The 20,493-nt window shown below is 40.8% G+C and overlaps 1 non-coding gene across 1 annotated transcript; it reads right to left on the bottom strand.

Moving 5' to 3' along the window:
* Nucleotides 1–7,084: 7,084 nt before the first annotated feature.
* Nucleotides 7,085–7,192, bottom strand: LOC112746625 (small nucleolar RNA R71). Its single transcript, XR_003174497.1, has one exon. It is a non-coding gene; the product is annotated as a small nucleolar RNA R71 (small nucleolar RNA).
* Nucleotides 7,193–20,493: the final 13,301 nt, after the last annotated feature.

Here is a 20,493-nt window from a genome sequence, read left to right as displayed (position 1 = left end):
TCAGAATGGACAATCCTGGATATATTCTATGATGGTTTGTCTGAGTTATCAAAGATGTCATTGGATACTTCTGCAGGTGGATCCATTAACCTAAAAAAAATGCCTGCAGAAGCTCAAGAACTCATTGACATGGTTGCTAATAACCAGTTCATGTACACTTCTGAAAGAAATCCTGTGAGTAATGGGACGCCTATGAAGAAGGGAGTTCTTGAAGTTGATACTCTAAATGCCATATTGGCTCAGAACAAAATATTGACTCAGCAAGTCAATATGATTTCTCAGAGTCTGAATGGAATGCAAGCTGCATCCAACAGTACTCAAGAGGCTTCTTATGCAGAAGAAGCTTATGATCCTGAAAACCCTGCAATAGCAGAGGTGAATTACTTAGGTGAACCTTATGGAAACACCTATAATCCATCATGGAGAAATCATCCAAATCTCTCATGGAAGGATCAAAGGCCTCAACAAGGCTTTAATAATGGTGGAAGAAACAGATTTAACAATAATAAACCTTTTCCATCATCCACTCAGTAACAGACAGAGAACTCCGAACAAAACACTTCTAATTTAGCAAACTTAGTCTCTGATCTATCTAAGGCCACTGTGAGTTTCATGAATGAAACAAGGTCTTCCATTAGAAATTTGGAAGCACAAGTGGGCCAGCTGAGTAAAAGGATCACTGAAATCCCTCCTAGTACTCTCCCAAGCAATACAGAAGAGAATCCAAAAGGAGAGTGCAAGGCCATTGACATAAGCACCATGGCCGAACCTGTAAGGGAAGGAGAGGACGTGAATCCCAAGGAGGAAGACCTCCTGGGACGTCCAGTGATCAATAAGGAGTTTCCCTTTGAGGAACAAAAGGAATCTGAGGCTCATCTAGAGACCATAGAGATTCCATTAAACCTCCTTATGCCATTTATGAGCTCTGATGAGTATTCCTCTTCTGAAGAGAATGAGGATGTCACTGAAGAGCAAACTGCCAAGTTTCTTGGTGCAATCGTGAAGCTAAATGCCAAATTATTTGGTATTGAAACTTGGGAAGATGAACCTCCCTTGTTCATCAATGAACTAAGTGATCTGGATCAACTGACATTGCCTCAGAAGAGACAGGATCCTGGAAAGTTCATAATACCTTGTACCCTAGGCACCATGATCTTTAAGGCTCTGTGTGACCTTGGTTCAGGAATAAACCTCATGCCCCTCTCTGTAATAGAGAAACTGGGAATCTATGGGATGCAAGCTGCTAAAATCTCATTAGAGATGGTAGAAAATTCAAGAAAACAGGCTTATGGACAAGTAGAGGATGTGTTAGTAAAGGTTGAAGGCCTTTACATCCCTGCTAATTTCATAGTCCTGGATACTGGAAGGGAAGAGGATGAATCCATCATCCTAGGAAGACCTTTCCTAGCCACAGCAAGAGCTGTGATTGATGTGGACAGAGGAGAATTAATCCTTCAATTAAATGAGGACAACCTTGTGTTTACAACTCAAGGATCTCTTTCTGCATCCATAGGGAGGAAGCATAAAGAGCTTCTCTCAAAGCAGAGTCAAACAAAGCCCCCACAGTCAAACTCTAAGTTTGGTGTTGGGAGGCCACAACCAAACTCTAAGTTTGGTGTTGAACTCCCATATCCAAACTCTAAGTTTGGTGTTGGAGAGTCTCAACAATGCTCTGAACATCTGTGAGGCTCCATGAGAGCCCACTGTCAAGCTACTGACATTAAAGAATCGCTTGTTGAGAGGCAACCCAATTTTTATTTATCTAACTATATTTTTTAGTTATATGTCTTTATAGGTTCATGATCATATGGAGTCACAAAATAAACAAAAAAATTGAAAACGGAATCAAAAACAGCAAAAGAAAAATCACACCCTGGAGGAAGCACCTGTCTGGCGTTCAACGCCAGAACAGAGCATGGTTCTGGCGCTGAACGCCCAAAATGGGCAGTGTCTGGGCGCTGAATGCCCAAAATGGGCATCATCTGGGCGCTGAACGCCAGAATTGCACCCTGGAGAGGAGCTGGCGCTGAACGCCCAGAACAAGCATCGTTCTGGCGTTCAACGCCAGAAATGGCAACAAATGGGCGTTGAACGCCCAAGATGGGCACCAACCTGGCGCTGAACGCCCAGAGTTATGTGCAAAGGCATTTTGCATGCCCAATTTGGTGCAAGGTTGTAAATCCTTGAACACCTCAGGATTTGTGGACCCCACAGGATCCCCACCTACCTCCACTCACTTCTTCTCACCCCTCTTTCACACAATTCCATAAACACTCTTCCCCAGAACCCTTCACCAATCACCTCAATCTCTCTTCCCCATCACCTCTTCACCACTCACATCCATCCACTCTTCCCCATAAACCTACCTCATAAACTCCACTTACCTTCAAAATTCAAAATCAATTTCCCACCCAAACCCACCCTATATGGCCGAAACTTACCCTCCTCCCTTCCCTATATAAAGCCTTCCATTCTTCCTCATTTTCGCACAACATAACCCTCTATTCTCTTCTTGGCCGAAACACAACCCCTTCTCCCTCTCCTCCATTTCTTCTTCTTCTTCATCTATTCTTTCTTCTCTTGCTCGAGGGCGAGCAAAATTCTAAGTTTGGTGTGGTAAAAGCATAAGCTTTTTGTTTTTCCATTACCATTGATGGCACCTAAGACCGGAGAATCCTCTAGAAAAGAAAAAGGGAAGACAAAAGCTTCCACCTCCGAGTCATGGGAGATGGAAAGGTTCATCTCCAAAGCCCATCAAGACCACTTCTATGATGTTGTGGCCAAGAAGAAGGTGATCCCCGAGGTCCCTTTCAAACTCAAAAGAAATGAGTATCTGGAGATCCGACATGAAATTCAAAGAAGAGGTTGGGAAGTTCTAACAAATCCCATACAACAAGTCGGCATCCTAATGGTTCAAGAGTTCTATGCTAATGCATGGATCACCAAGAACCATGATCAAAGTAAGAACCCGGATCCAAAGAACTATGTTACAATGGTTCGGGGGAAATACTTAGATTTTAGTCCGGAAAATGTGAGGTTGGCGTTCAACTTGCTAAACATGGAAGAGAACGCACGCCCCTACACAAGGAGAGTCAACTTTGATCAAAGGTTGGACCAAGTCCTTATGGACATATGTGTAGAAGGAGCTCAATGGAAGATTGACTCAAAAGGCAAACCGGTTCAACTAAGAAGACTAGACCTTAAGCCTGTAGCTAGATGATGGTTGGAGTTCATTCAATGCTCAATCATTCCCACTAGCAACCGGTCTGAAGTTACTATAGACCGGGCCATCATGATCCATAGCATCATGATTAGAGAAGAGGTGAAAGTTCATGAGATTATACCTCAAGAACTCTACAAGGTGGCTGACAAGTCCTCCACTATGGCAAGGTTAGCCTTTCCTCACCTCATTTGCCACCTATGCAATTCGGCTGGGATTGACATAGAGGGAGATATCCTCATTAAAGAGGACAAGCCCATCACTAAGAAAAAGATGGAGCAAGCAAGAGAGCCCATTCATGGAGCTCAAGAGGCGTATGAAGCTCATCACCATGAGATCCCGGAGATGCCTCAAATGCATTTTCCTCCACAAAACTATTGGGAGCAAATCAACACCTCCCTTGGAGAATTGAGTTCCAATATGGGACAACTAAGGGTGGAACATCAAGAGCACTCTATCATCCTTCATGAAATAAGAGAAGATCAAAATGCAATGAGGGAGGAGCAACAAAGACAAGGAAGAGAAATAGAAGAGCTCAAGGACATCATTGGTTCCTCAAGAAGGAAATGCCACCATCACTAAGGTGGATTCATTCCTTGTTCTTCTTTCTTCTGTTTTTCATTTTCTCTATGTTAAGTGCTTATCCATGTTTGTGTCTTCATTACATGATCATTAGTAGTTAGTAACTTTGTCTTAAAGTTATGAATGTCCTATGAATCCATCACCTCTCTTAAATGAAAAATGTTTTAATTCAAAAGAACAAGAAGTACATGAGTTTTGAATTTATCCTTGAACTTAGTTTAATTATATTGATGTGGTGACAATGCTTCTTGTTTTCTGAATGTATGCTTGAACAGTGCATATGTCTTTTGAAGTTGTTGTTTAAGAATGTTAAATATGATGGCTCTTGAAAGAATGATGACTAGGAGACATGTTATTTGATAATCTGAAAAATCATAAAAATGATTCTTGAAGCAAGAAAAAGCAGCAAAGAACAAAGCTTGCAGAAAAAAAAAATAGGCGAAAAAAAATTAGAAAGAAAAAGAAAAAGAAAAAGCAAGCAGAAAAAGCCAAAAGCTTTTAAAACCAAGAGGCAAGAACAAAAAGCCAAAAACCCTTAAAACCAAAAGGCAAGGGCAAATAAAAAGGATCCCAAGGCTTTGAGCATCAGTGGATAGGAGGGCCTAAAGGAATAAAATCCTGGCCTAAGCGGCTAAACCAAGCTGTCCCTAACCATGTGCTTGTGGCGTGAAGGTGTCAAGTGAAAACTTGAGACTGAGCGGTTAAAGTCAAGGTCCAAAGCAAAAGAAGAGTGTGCTTAAGAACCCTGGACACCTCTAATTGGGGACTTTAGCAAAGCTGAGTCACAATCTGAAAAGGTTCACCCAATTATGTGTCTGTGGCATTTCTGTATCCGGTGGTAATACTGGAAAACAAAGTGCTTAGGGCCACGGCCAAGACTCATAAAGAAGCTGTGTTCAAGAATCATCATACTGAACTAGGAAAATCAATAACACTATCTGAACTCTGAGTTCCTATAGATGCCAATCATTCTGAACCTCAATGGATAAAGTGAGATGCCAAAACTATTCAAGACGCAAAAAGCTATAAGTCCCGCTCATTTGATTGGAGCTATGTTTCATTGATAGTTTGGAGTTTATAGTATATTCTTTTCTTTTTATCCTATTTGATTTTCAGTTTCTTGGGGACAAGCAACAATTTAAGTTTGGTATTGTGATAAGCGGATAATTTATACGCTTTTTGACATTGTTTTTAGTATGTTTTTAGTAGGATCTAGTTACTTTTAGGGATGTTTTCATTAGTTTTTATGTTAAATTCACATTTCTGGACTTTACTATGAGTTTGTGTGTTTTTTTGTGATTTCAGGTATTTTCTGGCTGAAATTGAGGGACTTGGGCAAAAATCAGATTCAGAGGTTGAAAAAGGACTGCTGATGCTGTTGGATTCTGACCTCCCTGCACTCAAAGTGGATTTTCTGGAGCTACAGAACTCAAAATGGCGCGCTTCCAATTGCATTCAAAAGTAGACATCCAGGGATTTCCAGAAATATATAATAGTCTATACTTTGCCCAAGTTTAGATGACGCAAACTGGCATTCAACGCCAGTTCTCTGCCCAATTCTGGCGTCCAGCGCCAGAAACAAGTTGTAAAGTGGAGTTCAACGCCCAAACTGGCCCCAAAACTGGCGTTCAACTCCAGGAATGACCTCTACACGTGTAACACTCAAAGCTCAGCCCAAGCACACACCAAGTGGGCCCCGGAAGTGGATTTATGCATCAATTACTTACTTCTGTAAACCCTAGTAGCTAGTTTATTATAAATAGGACCTTTTACTATTGTATTAGACATCTTTGGTATCCTGGATTGTATTTTTGGTCCTGTGATCACGTTTTAGGGGGCTGGCCATTCGGCCATGCCTGGAACTCTCACTTATGTATTTTCAAACGGTAGAGTTTCTACACTCCATAGATCAAGGTGTGGAGCTCTGCTGTTCCTCAAAGATTAATGCGAAGTACTACTGTTTTCTATTCAATTCAACTTATTCCGCTTCTAAGATATTCATTCGCACTTCAACCTGAATGTGATGAACGTGACAATCATCATCATTCCTTATGAACGCGTGCCTGACAACCACTTCCGTTCTACATTAAACGGAGTGAGTATCTCTTAGATTACTAATACAGGGGACCGAGTCCGAGATATTGGGATCTTCGTGGTATAAGCTAGATTGATGGCGGCATTCATGAGAATCCGGAAAGTCTAAACCTTGTCTGTGGTATTCTGAGTTGGATTCTGGGATTGAATGACTGTGACGAGCTTCAAACTCGCGAGTGCTGGGCGTAGTGACAGACGCAAAAGGATAGTAAATCCTATTCCAGTATGATCGAGAACCTCCAGATGATTAGCCATGCAGTGACAGCGCATCGGACCATTTTCACAAGGAGGAATAGGATGCAACCAACGACAAAGGTGATGCCTCCAGACGATTAGCCGTGCTGTGACAGAGCATTTGGATCATTTTCCCGAGAGATCGAAAGTAGCCATTGGCACCGGTGACATCCTTACATAAAGCTACCCATAGAAAGGAGTATGATTGATTGGATGAAGATAGCAGGAAAGCAGAGGTTCAGAGGAACGAAAGCATCTCTACATGCTTATCTGAAATTCTAGCCAATGAATTACATAAGTATTTCTATCCTTATTTCATTCCTTAATTTCGAAAACCCCATTACTATTTTATATCCGCCTGACTGAGATTTACAAGGTGACCATAGCTTGCTTCATACCAACAATCTCCATGGGATTCGACCCTTACTCACGTAAGGTATTACTTGGACGACCCAATGCACTTGCTGGTTAGTTGTGCGAAGTTGTGAACCATGGTATTGGCATCATGTCTTTTGGCGCCATTACCAGGGAAAGAAAGAGCAATGAATTTTACATAATCAAAGTGTAATCATAATTTCTGCGCAATTTCTGTGCACCAGTGACTTTACTGCACCAAATTCCAATTTACATGGAAGAAGCATCTCCATTCCTGCCATTGGAGTAAACAATTTTGAGCTGAAACCTCAATTAGTTTCTCTGATGGAGCAGAACTGCAAGTTTCATGGACTTCCATCTGAAGATCCTTTTCAGTTCTTAACTGAATTCTTGCAGATATGTGATACTGTTAAGACTAATGGAGTAGATCCTGAAGTCTACAGGCTCATGCTTTTCCCTTTTGCTGTAAGAGACAGAGCTAGAATATGGTTGGACTCTCAACCTAAGGATAGCCTGAACTCTTGGGATAAGCTGGTCAAGGCTTTCTTAGCCAAGTTCTTTCCTCCTCAAAAGCTGAGTAAGCTTAGAGTGGATGTTCAAACCTTCAGACAGAAAGAAGGTGAATCCCTCTATGAAGCTTGGGAGAGATACAAAGGACTGACCAAAAAGTGTCCTTCTGACGTGCTTTCAGAATGGACCATCCTGGATATATTCTATGATGGTCTGTCTGAATTAGCTAAGATGTCGTTGGATACTTCTATAGGTGGATCCATTCACCTAAAGAAAACACCTGCAGAAGCTCAAGAACTCATTGACATGGTTGCTAATAACCAGTTCATGTACACTTCTGAAAGGAATCCTGTGAATAATGGGACGCCTAAGAAGAAGGGAGTTCTTGAAATTGATACTCTGAATGCTATATTGGCTCAGAATAAAATATTGACTCAGCAAGTCAATATGATTTCTCAGAGTCTGAATGGGATGCAAGCTGCATCCAACAGTACTCAAGAGGCATCTTCTGAAGAAGAAGCTTATGATCATGAAAACCCTGTAATAGCATAGGTGAATTACATGGGTGAACCTTATGGAAACACCTATAACCCCTCATGGAGAAATCATCCAAATTTCTCATGGAAGGATCAAAAGCCTCAACAAGGCTTTAATAATGGTGGAAGAAATAGGTTTAACAATAGTAAACCTTTTCCATCATCCACTCAGCAACAGACAGAGAACTCTGAACAAAATACCTCTAATTTAGCAAACTTAGTCTCTGATCTATCTAAGGCCACTGTAAGTTTCATGAATGAAACAAGGTTATCCATTAGAAATTTGGAGGCACAAGTGGGCCAGCTGAGTAAAAGGATCACTGAAATCCCTCCTAGTACTCTCCCAAGCAATACAGAAGAAAATCCAAAAGGAGAGTGCAAGGCCATTGAATTAATCACCATGGCCGAACCTGTGAAGGAAGGAGAGGACGTGAATCCCAAGGAGGAAGACCTCCTGGGACGTCCAGTGATCAATAAGGAGCTTCTCTTTGAGGAACCAAAGGAATCTGAGACTCATCTAGAGACCATAGAGATTTCATTGAACCTTATTATGCCATTCATGAGCTCTGATGAGTATTTCTCTTCTGAAGAGAATGAGGATGTTACTGAAGAGCAAGCTGCCAAGTTTCTTGGTGCAATCATGAAGCTGAATGCCAAATTATTTGGTATTGAGACTTGGAAAGATGAACCTCCCTTATTCACCAATGAACTAAGTGATCTGGATCAACTGAGATTGCCTCAAAAGAAACAGGATCCTGGAAAGTTCTTAATACCTTGTACCATAGGCACCATGACCTTTGAGAAGGCTCTGTGTGACCTTGGTTCAGGGATAAACCTCATGCCCCTCTCTGTAATAGAGAAACTAGGAATCTTTAGGGTGCAAGCCACAAAATCTCATTAGAGATGGCAGAAAATTCAAGAAAACAGGCTTATGGACAAGTAGAGGACGTGTTAGTAAAGGTTGAAGGCCTTTACATCCCTACTGATTTCATAGTCCTAGATACTGGGAAGGATGAGGATGAATCCATCATCCTAGGAAGACCTTTCCTAGCCACAGCAAGAGCTGTGATTGATGTGGACAGAGGAAAATTGATCCTTCAAATAAATGAGGACAACCTTGTGTTTACAACTCAAGGATCTCTCTCTGCATCCATGGAGAGGAAGCATAAAAAGCTTCTCTCAAAGCAGAGTCAAACAAAGCCCCCACAGTCAAACTCTAAGTTTGGTGTTGAGAGGCCACAACCAAACTCTAAGTTTGGTGTTAAACCCCCATATCCAAACTCTAAGTTTGGTGTTGGGAGGTCTCAACTAAGCTCTGCACATCTGTGAGGCTCCATGAGAGCCCACTGTCAAGCTATTGACATTAAAGAAGCGCTTGTTGGCAGGCAACCCAATTTTTATTTATCTAATTTTCATTGGTTTTCATGCTTTATTAGGTTCATCATCATGTGGAGTCACAAAATAAATCAAAAAATTGAAAACAGAATAAAAAACAGCAGAAAAAAAACACACCCTGGAGGAAGACCTTACTGGCGTTTAAACGCCAGTAAGAAGCATGTTTTGGACGTTCAACGCCAGAACAGAGCATGGTTCTGGCGCTGAACGCCAGAAATGGGTAGCATCTGGGCGTTTGAACGCCAGAAATGCACCCTGGAAAAGAGCTGGCACTGAACGCCCAGAACAAGCATGGTTCTGGTGTTCAACGCCAGAAATGGGCAACAAATGGGTGTTCAACGCCCAGAACAAGCACCAATCTGGCGCTGAACGCACAGAGTTGTGTGCAAAGGCATTTTGCATGCCTAATTTGGTGCAAGGTTATAAATCCTTGAACACCTCAGGATCTGTAGACCCCACAGGATCACCTCAGGATCTATGGACCCCACAGGATCCTCACCTACCTCCACTCATTTCTTCTCACCCCTCTTTCACACAATCCCATAAACACTCTTCCCCAAAACTCTTCACCAATCACCTCAATCTCTCTTCCCCATCACCTCTTCACCACTCAAATCCATCCACTCTCCCCCATAAACCTACCTCATAAACTCCACCTACCTTCAAAATTCAAAATCAATTTCCCACCCAAACCCACCCTAAATGGCCGAACTTACCCCTCCTCCCTTCCCTATATATAACCCTCCATTCTTCCTCATTTTCAGACAACACAACCCTCTTTTCTCTTCTGGGCCGAAACACACCTCCCCCCTCCTCTCCATATTTTCTTCTTCTTCTTCATCTATTCTTTCTTCTCTTACTTGGGGGCGAGCAAAATTCTAAGTTTGGTGTGGTAAAAGCATAAGCTTTTTGTTCCATTACCATTGATGGCACCCAAGACCGGAGAATCCTCTAGAAAAGGGAAAGGGAAGACAAAAGCTTCCACCTCCGAGTCATGGGAGATGGAAAAATTCATCTCTAAAGCTCATCAAGACCACTTCTATAATGTTGTGGCCAAGAAGAAGGTGATCCCTGAAGTCCCTTTCAAGCTCAAGAAGAATGAGTATCTGGAGATCAGATATGAAATCCAAAGAAGAGGTTGGGAAGTTCTAACAAAACCCATCCAACAAGTCAGCATCCTAATGGTTCAAGAGTTCTATGCCAATGCATGGATCACTAGGAACCATGATCAAAGTAAGAACCCAGACCCAAAGAATTATCTCACCATGGTTCGGGGGAAATACTTAGATTTTAGCCCGGAAAATGTGAGGTTGGCGTTTAACTTGCCTATGATGCAAGGAGATGCACGCCCCTACACTAGAAGGGTCAACTTTAATCAAAGGTTGGACCAAGTCCTCATGGACATATGTGTGGAAGGAGCTCAATGGAAGATTTACTCCAAAGGCAAGCCGGTTCAACTAAGAAGACTGGACCTCAAGCCTGTGGCTAGAGGATGGTTGGAGTTCATCCAACGCTCCATCATCCCCACTAGCAACCGATCTGAAGTTACTGTGGATCAGGCCATCATGATTCATAGCATCATGATTGGAGAAGAAGTAGAAGTTCATGAAGTCATCTCCCTTGAACTCTACAAAATAGCCGAAAATTCCTCCCCCATGGCAAGGCTAGCTTTTTCCCATCTTATTTGCCATCTATGTTACTCAGCTGGAGCTTTCATAGAAGGAGACATTTCCATTGAGGAAGAGAAGCCCATCACTAAAAAAAGGATGGAGCAAGCAAGAGAGCCCATTCATGGAACTCAAGAGGCGCAGGAAGCTCATCACCATGAGATCCCGGAGATGCCTCAAATGCATTTTCCTCCACAAAACTATTGGGAGAAAATCAACACCTCCCTAGGAGAATTAAGTTCCAACATGGGACAACTAAGGGTGGAACATCAAGAGCACTCCATCATCCTTCATGAAATAAGAGAAGATCAAAAAGCAAAGAGGGAGGAGCAACAAAGACAAGGAAGAGACATAGAAGAGCTCAAGGACATCATTGGTTCCTCAAGAAGGAAACGCCACCATCACTAAGGTGGACTCATTCCTTGTTCTTACATTCCCTGATTTTCGTTTTCTCTATGTTAAGTGCTTATCTATGTTTGTGTCTTCATTACATGATCATTAGTGGTTAGTAACTTTGTCTTAAAGTTATGAATGTCCTATGAATCCATCACCTCTCTTAAATGAAAAATGTTTTAATTCAAAAGAACAAGAAGTACATGAGTTTCGAATTTATCCTTGAACTTAGTTTAATTATATTGTTGTGGTGACAATGCTTCTTGTTTTCTGAATGAATGCTTGAACAGTGCATATGTCTTTTGAAGTTGTTGTTTAAGAATGTTAAATATGTTGGCTCTTGAAAGGATGATGACAAGGAGACATGTTATTTGATAATCTGAAAAATCATAAAAATGATTCTTAAAGCAAGAAAAAGCAGCAAAGAGCAAAGCTTGCAGAAAAAAAAAAGAAAAAAAAATTGAAAGAAAAAGCAAGCAGAAAAAGCCAAAGCTCTTAAAATCAAGAGGCAAGAGCAAAAAGCCAATAACCCTTAAAACCAAAAGGTAAGGGCAAATAAAAAGAATCCCAAGGCTTTGAGCATCAGTGGATAGGAGGGCCTAAAGGAATAAAATCCTGGCCTAAGCGGCTAAACCAAGCTGTCCCTAACCATGTGCTTGTGGCGTGTAGGTGTCAAGTGAAAACTTGAGACTGAGCGGTTAAAGTCAAGGTCCAAAGCAAAAGAAGAGTGTGCTTAAGAACCCTGGACACCTCTAATTGGGGACTTTAGCAAAGCTGAGTCACAATCTGAAAAGGTTCACCCAATTATGTGTCTGTGGCATTTCTGTATCCGGTGGTAATACTGGAAAACAAAGTGCTTAGGGCCACGGCCAAGACTCATAAAGAAGCTGTGTTCAAGAATCATCATACTGAACTAGGAAAATCAATAACACTATCTGAACTCTGAGTTCCTATAGATGCCAATCATTCTGAACCTCAATGGATAAAGTGAGATGCCAAAACTATTCAAGACGCAAAAAGCTATAAGTCCCGCTCATTTGATTGGAGCTATGTTTCATTGATAGTTTGGAATTTATAGTATATTCTTTTCTTTTTATCCTATTTGATTTTCAGTTTCTTGGGGACAAGCAACAATTTAAGTTTGGTATTGTGATAAGCGGATAATTTATACGCTTTTTGACATTGTTTTTAGTATGTTTTTAGTAGGATCTAGTTACTTTTAGGGATGTTTTCATTAGTTTTTATGTTAAATTCACATTTCTGGAATTTACTATGAGTTTTTGTGTTTTTCTGTGATTTCAGGCATTTTCTGGCTGAAATTGAGAGACTTGAGCAAAAATCAGATTCAGAGGTTGAAGAAGGACTGCTGATGCTGTTAGATTCTGACCTCCCTGCACTTAAAATGGATTTTCTGGAGCTACAGAACTCGAAATGGCGCGCTTTTAATTGCGTTGGAAAGTAGACATCCAGGGCTTTCCAGAAATATATAATAGTCTATACTTTGCCCAAGTTTAGATGACGCAAACTGGCGTTCAACGCCAGCTCTCTGCCCAATTCTGGCGTCCAGCGCCAGAAACAAGTTGCAAAGTGGAGTTCAACGCCCAAACTGGCACAAAACTTGGCGTTCAACTCCAAGAATGACCTCTCCACGTGTAGACTTCAAGCTCAGCCCAAGCACACACAAAGTGGGCCCCAGAAGTGGATTTATGCATCAATTACTTACTTCTGTAAACCCTAGTAACTAGTTTAGTATAAATAGGACTTTTTACTATTGTATTAGATATCTTTGGAATCATCTTTGGATTATATTTTGATCTATTGATCACGTTTGGGGGCTGGCCACTCGGCCATGCCTACCCTCTATTCACTTATGTATTTTCATACGGTAGAGTTTCTACACTCCATAGATTAAGGTGTGGAGCTCTGCCGTTCCTCAAAGATTAATGCAAAGTACTACTGTTTTTCTATTCAATTCAACTTATTCCGCTTCTAAGATATTCATTCGCATTTCAACCTGAATGTGATGAACGTGACAATCATCATCATTCCCTATGAACGCGTGCCTGACAACCACTTCCGTTCTACCTTAGATTGAATGAGTATCTCTTGGATCTCTTAATCAGAATCTTCGTGGTATAAGCTAGATTGATGGCGGCATTCATGAGAGTCCAGAAAGTCTAAACCTTGTCTGTGGTATTCCGAGTAGGATTTAGGGATTGAATGACTGTGACGAGCTTCAAACTCGCGAGTGCTGGGCTTAGTGACAGACGCAAAAGGAGGGTGAATCCTATTCCAGTATGATCGAGAACCTCAGATGATTAGCCGTGCTGTGACAGAGCATTTGGACCATTTTCACAAGAGGATGGGATGTAGCCATTGACAACGGTGATGCCCTTACATAAAGCCAGCCATGGAAAGGAGTAGGATTGAATGAATGAAGGCAGCAGGAAAGCAGAGGTTCAGAGGAACGAAAGCATCTCTATGCGCTTATCTGAAATTCTCACCAATGATTTACATAAGTATTTCTATCCTTCTTTTATTATTTAATTTCGAAAACTCCATAATTATTTTATATCCGCCTGACTGAGATTTACAAGATGACCATAGCTTGCTTCATACTAACAATCTCCGTGGGATCGACCCTTACTCACGTAAGGTTTATTACTTGGACAACCAGTGCACTTGCTGGTTAGTTGTATCGAAGTTGTGATAAATTATGAATTGAGATTAGAGCACCAGGTTTTCGGAGCCATTACCAGAGATCACAATTTCGTGCACCAGAAGACATTGAATAATTTAGCTCAAAGTAGCAGAAAGCCAAGAAAGGAACAACTGACAGAGGATGACCAAACCACTGTCCAAAATCCCTCTGAGGACAACAAGAGCCCAGAGAGGAATAATTCTGGCATTGAAACGCCAGAAAAGGGTTAAAGATTGGCGTCAAACGCCTAGTGGATGCCCACTTTTGGCATTCAAACAACAGAAAAGGGAGAAAAGTTAGCATTAAACGCCCATTCCCTGCCCAGTTCTGGAGTTCAAACACCAGAAAATGGTGGGAAGCTAGCGTTAAACGCCCATCCAGCACCCAATCCTGGCGTTCAAACGCCAATGAAGGATCAGACACCTGTAAGTGCTGATAGTAACCCCTCTAAGAAGGCTTCTCCAACCACCTCTGTAGGGAATAAACATGCAGCAACTAAGGTTGAAGAATATAAAGCTAAGATGCCTTATCCTCAGAAACTCCGCCAAGCGGAACAGGATAAACAATTTGCCCGCTTTGCAGACTATCTCAGGACTTTTGAGATAAAGATCCCGTTTGCAGATGCACTTGAGCAAATACCCTCTTATGCTAAGTTCATGAAAGAGATCTTAAGTCATAAGAAGGAATGGAGAGAAACTGAAAAAGTTTTTCTCACTGAAGAATGCAGTGCAGTCATTCTGAAAAGCTTACCAGAGAAGCTTAAAGATCCAGGAAGCTTTATGATACCATGCACATTAGAGGGTGGTTGTACCAAGACAGCTCTATGTGACCTTGGAGCAAGTATCAACCTAATACCTGCATCCACTATCAGAAATCTTGTCTTGACTGAAGAAGTCAAACCAACCTGGATATGTCTTCAACTTGCTAATGGCTCCATTAAATATCCATCAAGCATAATTGAGGACATGATTGTCAAGGTTGGGCCATTTGCCTTTCCCACTGACTTTGTAGTGCTGGAAATGGAGGAGCACAAGAGTGCAATTCTCATTCTAGGAAGACCTTTCCTAACAACTGGACGAACTCTCATTGATGTCCAAAAAGGGGAAGTGACCCTGAGAGTCTATGAGGATGAGTTCAAGTTAAATGTTGTCAAAGCTATGCAGCATCTAGATAAATCAAATGACTGCATGAGCGTTGATATTATTGACTCCTTGGTGGAAGAGATCAATATGACTGAGAGTTTCGAATCAGAGCTAGAGGACATCTTTAAAGATGTTCAGCCTGATCTGGAGGAACCAGAGAAAATAAAAGAACCTCTAAAAATTCCTCAGGAAGAGGATAAGCCTCCTAAACCCGAGCTCAAACCACTACCACCATCCTTGAAATATGCATTTCTGGGAGAAGGTGACACCTTTCCAGTGATCATAAGCTCTGCTTTAAATCCACAGGAAGAGAAAGCACTAATTCAGGTGCTGAGGACACACAAGATAGCCCTTGGGTGGTCCATAAGTGATCTTAAGGGCATTAGCCCAGCAAGATGCATGCACAAGATCTTATTGGAGGATGATGTTAAGCCAGTGGTTCAACCACAGAGGTGGCTAAATCCAGCCATAAAGGAGGTGGTACAGAAAGAGGTCACTAAGTTACTAGAGGCTGGGATTATTTATCCTATCTCTGATAGCCCCTGGGTGAGCCCTGTCCACGTTGTCCCCAAGAAGGGAGGCATGACAGTGGTTCATAATGAAAAGAATGAACTGATTCCTACAAGAACAGTTACAGGGTGGCGTATGTGTATTGACTACAGAAGGCTCAATACAGCCACCAGAAAGGATAATTTTCTTTTACCATTCATAGACCAGATGCTAGAGAGACTAGCAGGTCATGAATACTACTGCTTTTTGGATGGCTATTCAAGTTACAACCAAATTGCAGTAGATCCTCAGGACCAAGAGAAAATAGCGTTCACATGTCCTTCTGGAGTATTTGCCTACAAAAGGATGCCCTTTGGTCTATGCAATGCACTTGCAACTTTTCAGAGGTGCATGCTTTCTATCTTTTCTGATATAGTAGAGAAATTTTTGGAAGTCTTCATGGATGACTTTTTAATATTTGGAGACTCATTCAACTCCTGTCTTGACCATTTGGCACTTGTTCTAAAAAGATGCTAGGAGACTAACCTAGTTTTAAACTGGGAAAAATGTTACTTTATGGTGACTGAAGGAATTGTCCTTGGGCATAAAATTTCAAACAAGGGAATAGAGGTGGATCAAGCTAAAGTAGAAGTAATTGAAAAATTACCACACCCTGCCAACGTTAAGGCAATCAGAAGCTTTCTGGGGCATGCAGAATTCTATAGGGGGTTTATAAAGAATTTTTCAAAAATTGTAAAACCTCTGACCAATCTACTAGCTGCTGACACTCCATTTGTGTTTGACCCAGAGTGTCTGCAGGCGTTTGAAACTCTGAAAGCTAAGCTGGTCACAGCACCAGTGATTTCTGCACCAGACTGGACATTACCATTTGAACTAATGTGTGATACCAGTGACTACGCCATTGGTGCAGTATTAGGACAGAGGCATAACAAACTTCTGCACGTCTGACGTGGCAGAAATCGGTGAATTAAGAATTGTTATGAGATATGCATTGCAAGTATAGTTCTTAACCAACCAGAAATCCGCTTATCAATTTAGAAGGGTTGTCACAAAAATTAAAATTAAAATACTGGGAGTATGAATCCCAGGTCGTCTCCCAATGAGTTGCAGAAAGGTGTGCTATTTTATTAATCAGATGTTTTCAAAAAAAGGTTTTGAGTTGAATAAACAGGAAATTAAATTGGCGAAATTAAGTAATTTAAATAAAAGCCTTGACTGGGAGTAGATTAGTTGGAAGCCCTATTCTTGTTGAAATACTCTCAAGATTAATTGATAATTGAAGGTTGTTTTGTTTAGTTATCCCTTACTAGGTAAAGGAAAGTCAAACAAGTTGGAATGCTGTTTCTATTCACAAGTTCCAATCTGCTCAATTGAAAAGGATTAGTGTCAGTGACTAGAGAGCATTCCAACAATAAACCCAATTACAATTTTTCTTTTAAGCATCCCAACTCAAGAGTTCCTTTCAATCAACTCCATATCAAGTTAGGGAACTACTCGCTCATTGTGAATGTAGAACTCATAACATAGGAAAGGGAATTAAAGAAAGACATGATAAACAAAACTCAAAGGAATCAATTAAAAATAAAAGTAATTCTTGTATTAATAAATTCTAAAATAATCCAATAGTAAAATTGAGTAAATTAAAGGACATGGAAGAGTAAAGCCAAGTAAAGAAAATGAACTAGAATGACGAAGTCTTGATGAGGTAATAACTCTTCTCAATATCACAATGCAAAGAGCAATAGAAATAAAATCCTAAGAACTATGAATGTGTAGAGAGAAAACCTAGAGGAAGAGTAAAACTAGATCTAAAAGCTAAAAATTGTGTGGAATGAATGTTGTTCTGGTTTCTGCATGTTCTCTGGCTCTAGTCTGCTTTTCTGGGCCGAAAACTGGGTCAAAACAGGGACCAAAATCGCCCCCAGCGAATTCTGCAGATTATGCAGATCGCGCACGTCACGCGATCGAGTCATTCATGCGGACGCATCATTCGGCGTTTTGCTTTGCCATGCGGGCGCGTCGTCCACGCCTCCGCGTCATTTATGCTATTGCAATCCGCGCGGTCGTGTGAGCCATGCGGCCGCGTCACTTCTCGCTGGTCATCTCCTTAATTTCTTGTGTTCCTTCCATTTTTGCAAGCTTCCTTTCTAATCTCCAACTCATTCATGCCCTATAAAGCCTGAAACATTTAACACACAGATCACAACATTGAATGGAATAAAGGAGAATTAAAATACATAATTAAAACTCTCTTAGGAAGCAAGTCTTCAATCCTGTAATAATTTTAGGAAGGAAATATAAATGCATGCTAATCATATGAATAAGTGGGTAAAGATCATGATAAAACCACACAATTAAGCACATTATAAACCATAAAATAGTGGTTTATCAACCTCCCCACACTTAAACATTAGCATGTCCTCATGCTTAGTTAAAGGAGATAAAATACATGAGTAGGAACATGTAAAACTCATGCAATGCAATGCAACCTATATATGTGAATGCAACTATATGATTTTGTCCACTTGATCAATAGTAAATAAGCTCTTCAAAACCATTACAAATCAGATTCTACTAATTCAATTCTCATACAGTAAGAACAGATAAAAATGCAAGAAGGTAGCTCATGAAAGCAGGGAACATAGAATTTTAAGCATTGAACCCTCACTGATGATGTATGTACGCTCTAATCTCTCTGGTGTATAGGGCAATCACTCTATCCTTCTCTAATCATGCTCTCTAATTTTTGTTCTTCTCCTAATCAATCAACAACATTTAATATACCAATGCAAACATCATGAGGTCTTTTCAAGGTTGTAATGGGGCCAAGGTAATGGTAAGGATACATATATGGCTAAGTAAGCTTATAAACTGAATCTTTAATTAACCCAAGCTTTAACATAACATATGTATATTCTATATAACTTTAGAATTCATACCTAGCTACCCAGAATTTTCCTTTCACATTCCACACTCATGTATCAGCTTTTTATCTTAATTTTATCATACATGCATTGATCTTTGAATTCTTAACCTAACATTGGGGTAATTTTGTCCCCTTATTTATTTATTGAATATTTTTGGTTTTTTTTTTCAACATAAACATAAAAATAAACATAGCTTATCAATGCACATAGATTTTCGATTCTTATAGTTTCACATGAGTAGGTGTCCAAATTCCCATTATATTATCATGACACATTCCCTTATTATCTTTTGTTCCCACAATTTCCCATACTTAATTAGTACACACAATTCTATCTTAAGCTAACCAAAGATTCAATTTACGATATATAATTATTTTTCTGCATAAGGCTAGTAATTTGGTAAAATATAGAACAAATGGGATTTAAAGGCTCAAAGTGGCTAACAAAGGTAATTGAAAGGGTAGGCTTAATTTGGATAAGTGAGCTAAACAATTAATGGCCTCAATCATATGCAAACATATAAATATAATAAACATTGGACATATAGGATGGAACAAAATATAGATCACAATCATAGAGAAGTAAACACACAAGAATAAAATAATTATGGTTAAATAATGTAACCATGCATAAAGGCTCGAATCTCACAAGTTGTGTGTTCTTTAGCTCAAAAATCATGTTCCAAATACAATTTCAAGCAAATTTAACATAAAAGTTTTAATTAAAATTAGTGAAATTTTGTTCCAAAAATAGAGTCTTAGAAGAAACTTATTGTCTTTTCAATCAAGTAGAACATGCATGCAACTAATCTATTACTATGCAATTTATCCTATTCTACAAAAGAAAAACTAACTAAATATCCTAATTTATTGGTGTTTAGGGAAGAGAAATTACCTCCGGAAGTAAAGTACTAACCGACCTCCCCACACCTATGGCTTTGCACCGTCCTCGGTGCCATCTGTCAAGAACAAAGGGGGCTGGTAGCAGTATCTCCACAGGCAGAACCATCATGTCTTCCTGTGTTGGTAAAGAAAGTGGAGTCCGGGGTGTCTGAATCCTTGAATTTTCCCATAATCAGCTCCTTGAGGTATGTGAATCGGCGCTTGTTATAGTGATCTCTCATCTTAGCTTTGTGTTCCTGCCGATCCAACCTTTCGAGTATCTGATGGAGCAGTTGGTCTGTTGTAGGTGCTTGTGGTGTTGAAGAAGGAATATTTTCAACCGGTTCAGTAGGATGGCTTGTGGCGGCTGGTAGAGGTCTGATGTATTTCCCGTTAGGGACATACTGATCATCCCGTGGAAGCATGGCTTTGGTGTCCCCAGCTCTGTAGGAGACTCCGGTTGCTGAGACAAGATCTGAGACCAAGGCGGGAAAAGGTAAGTTGCCCGCAATTTGTACGTGTCCCATGGCATTCCGGATGTGTCTTGGTAGGTTCAGAGGTTGGTCTATAAGGATGCACCGTAGTAGAACGGCCATGTCCGCAGTGAAGGAGGACTCGTGAGTGCTCGGAAAGACGTAATGGGACATGATCTGTGCCCATACACGAGCCTCCAAGGTAAGTGCTGAAGCCGATATTCCCTTAGGGCGGGTACGATAGTATCCGTAGATCCAACGGCTGCCAGGTAGTGTGATAACTCTGAGAACGGCGTCCTAGTTAAATTGGTACATCTGGCGCTTGAGTGCGGCTTCATGAAAGGCGTCCAATCCTTCTGGAACAGGGGGAAGACCTAGAGCTCTTTGAATGGCCTCTTCTGTAATGGGGACTTGCTTCTGACGGACAAAGACAGACTGCAGGGTTGGCAGGTGGAAGTTGGAGTAGAACTCGACTACCCAAGAAAGATTGACCTGCCTCGGCTGTCTCTGTAGGAAACCCCATTGTCTTTGTGCAATTTGCGGCTCAACAAAGGTAGCAATATGGTTTGGGAGGAGAAGAAGGTATCATTGTTGTAACTCCTTTCTGCCAGGGTGGGGAACATCTGCTCACAGTAGCGATTGGAAAATCGTGCAGTGTCCTTTGCTGGGAAGGCTTTTTCTTTATCATCAACCTTTATAATCCTCTTAGTTCTTTTTGTTGAGGGTTTAACCGCAGTTGAAGAGGTTGCCAGGAAAAGGCATGAGTAGCATAGATCAAGCATTTAATTAGTCAATTTGTATCACTCGTACAAACTAGCCATCACGTTTGTATTGACAATTAAATTTAATTAAT

Source organism: Arachis hypogaea, chromosome 14, assembly GCF_003086295.3.
Source record: "Arachis hypogaea cultivar Tifrunner chromosome 14, arahy.Tifrunner.gnm2.J5K5, whole genome shotgun sequence".
Lineage (NCBI taxonomy): Eukaryota > Viridiplantae > Streptophyta > Magnoliopsida > Fabales > Fabaceae > Arachis > Arachis hypogaea.
Note: the sequence above shows the minus strand (reverse complement) of the source record. Positions and strands in the feature narration are given on the sequence as shown.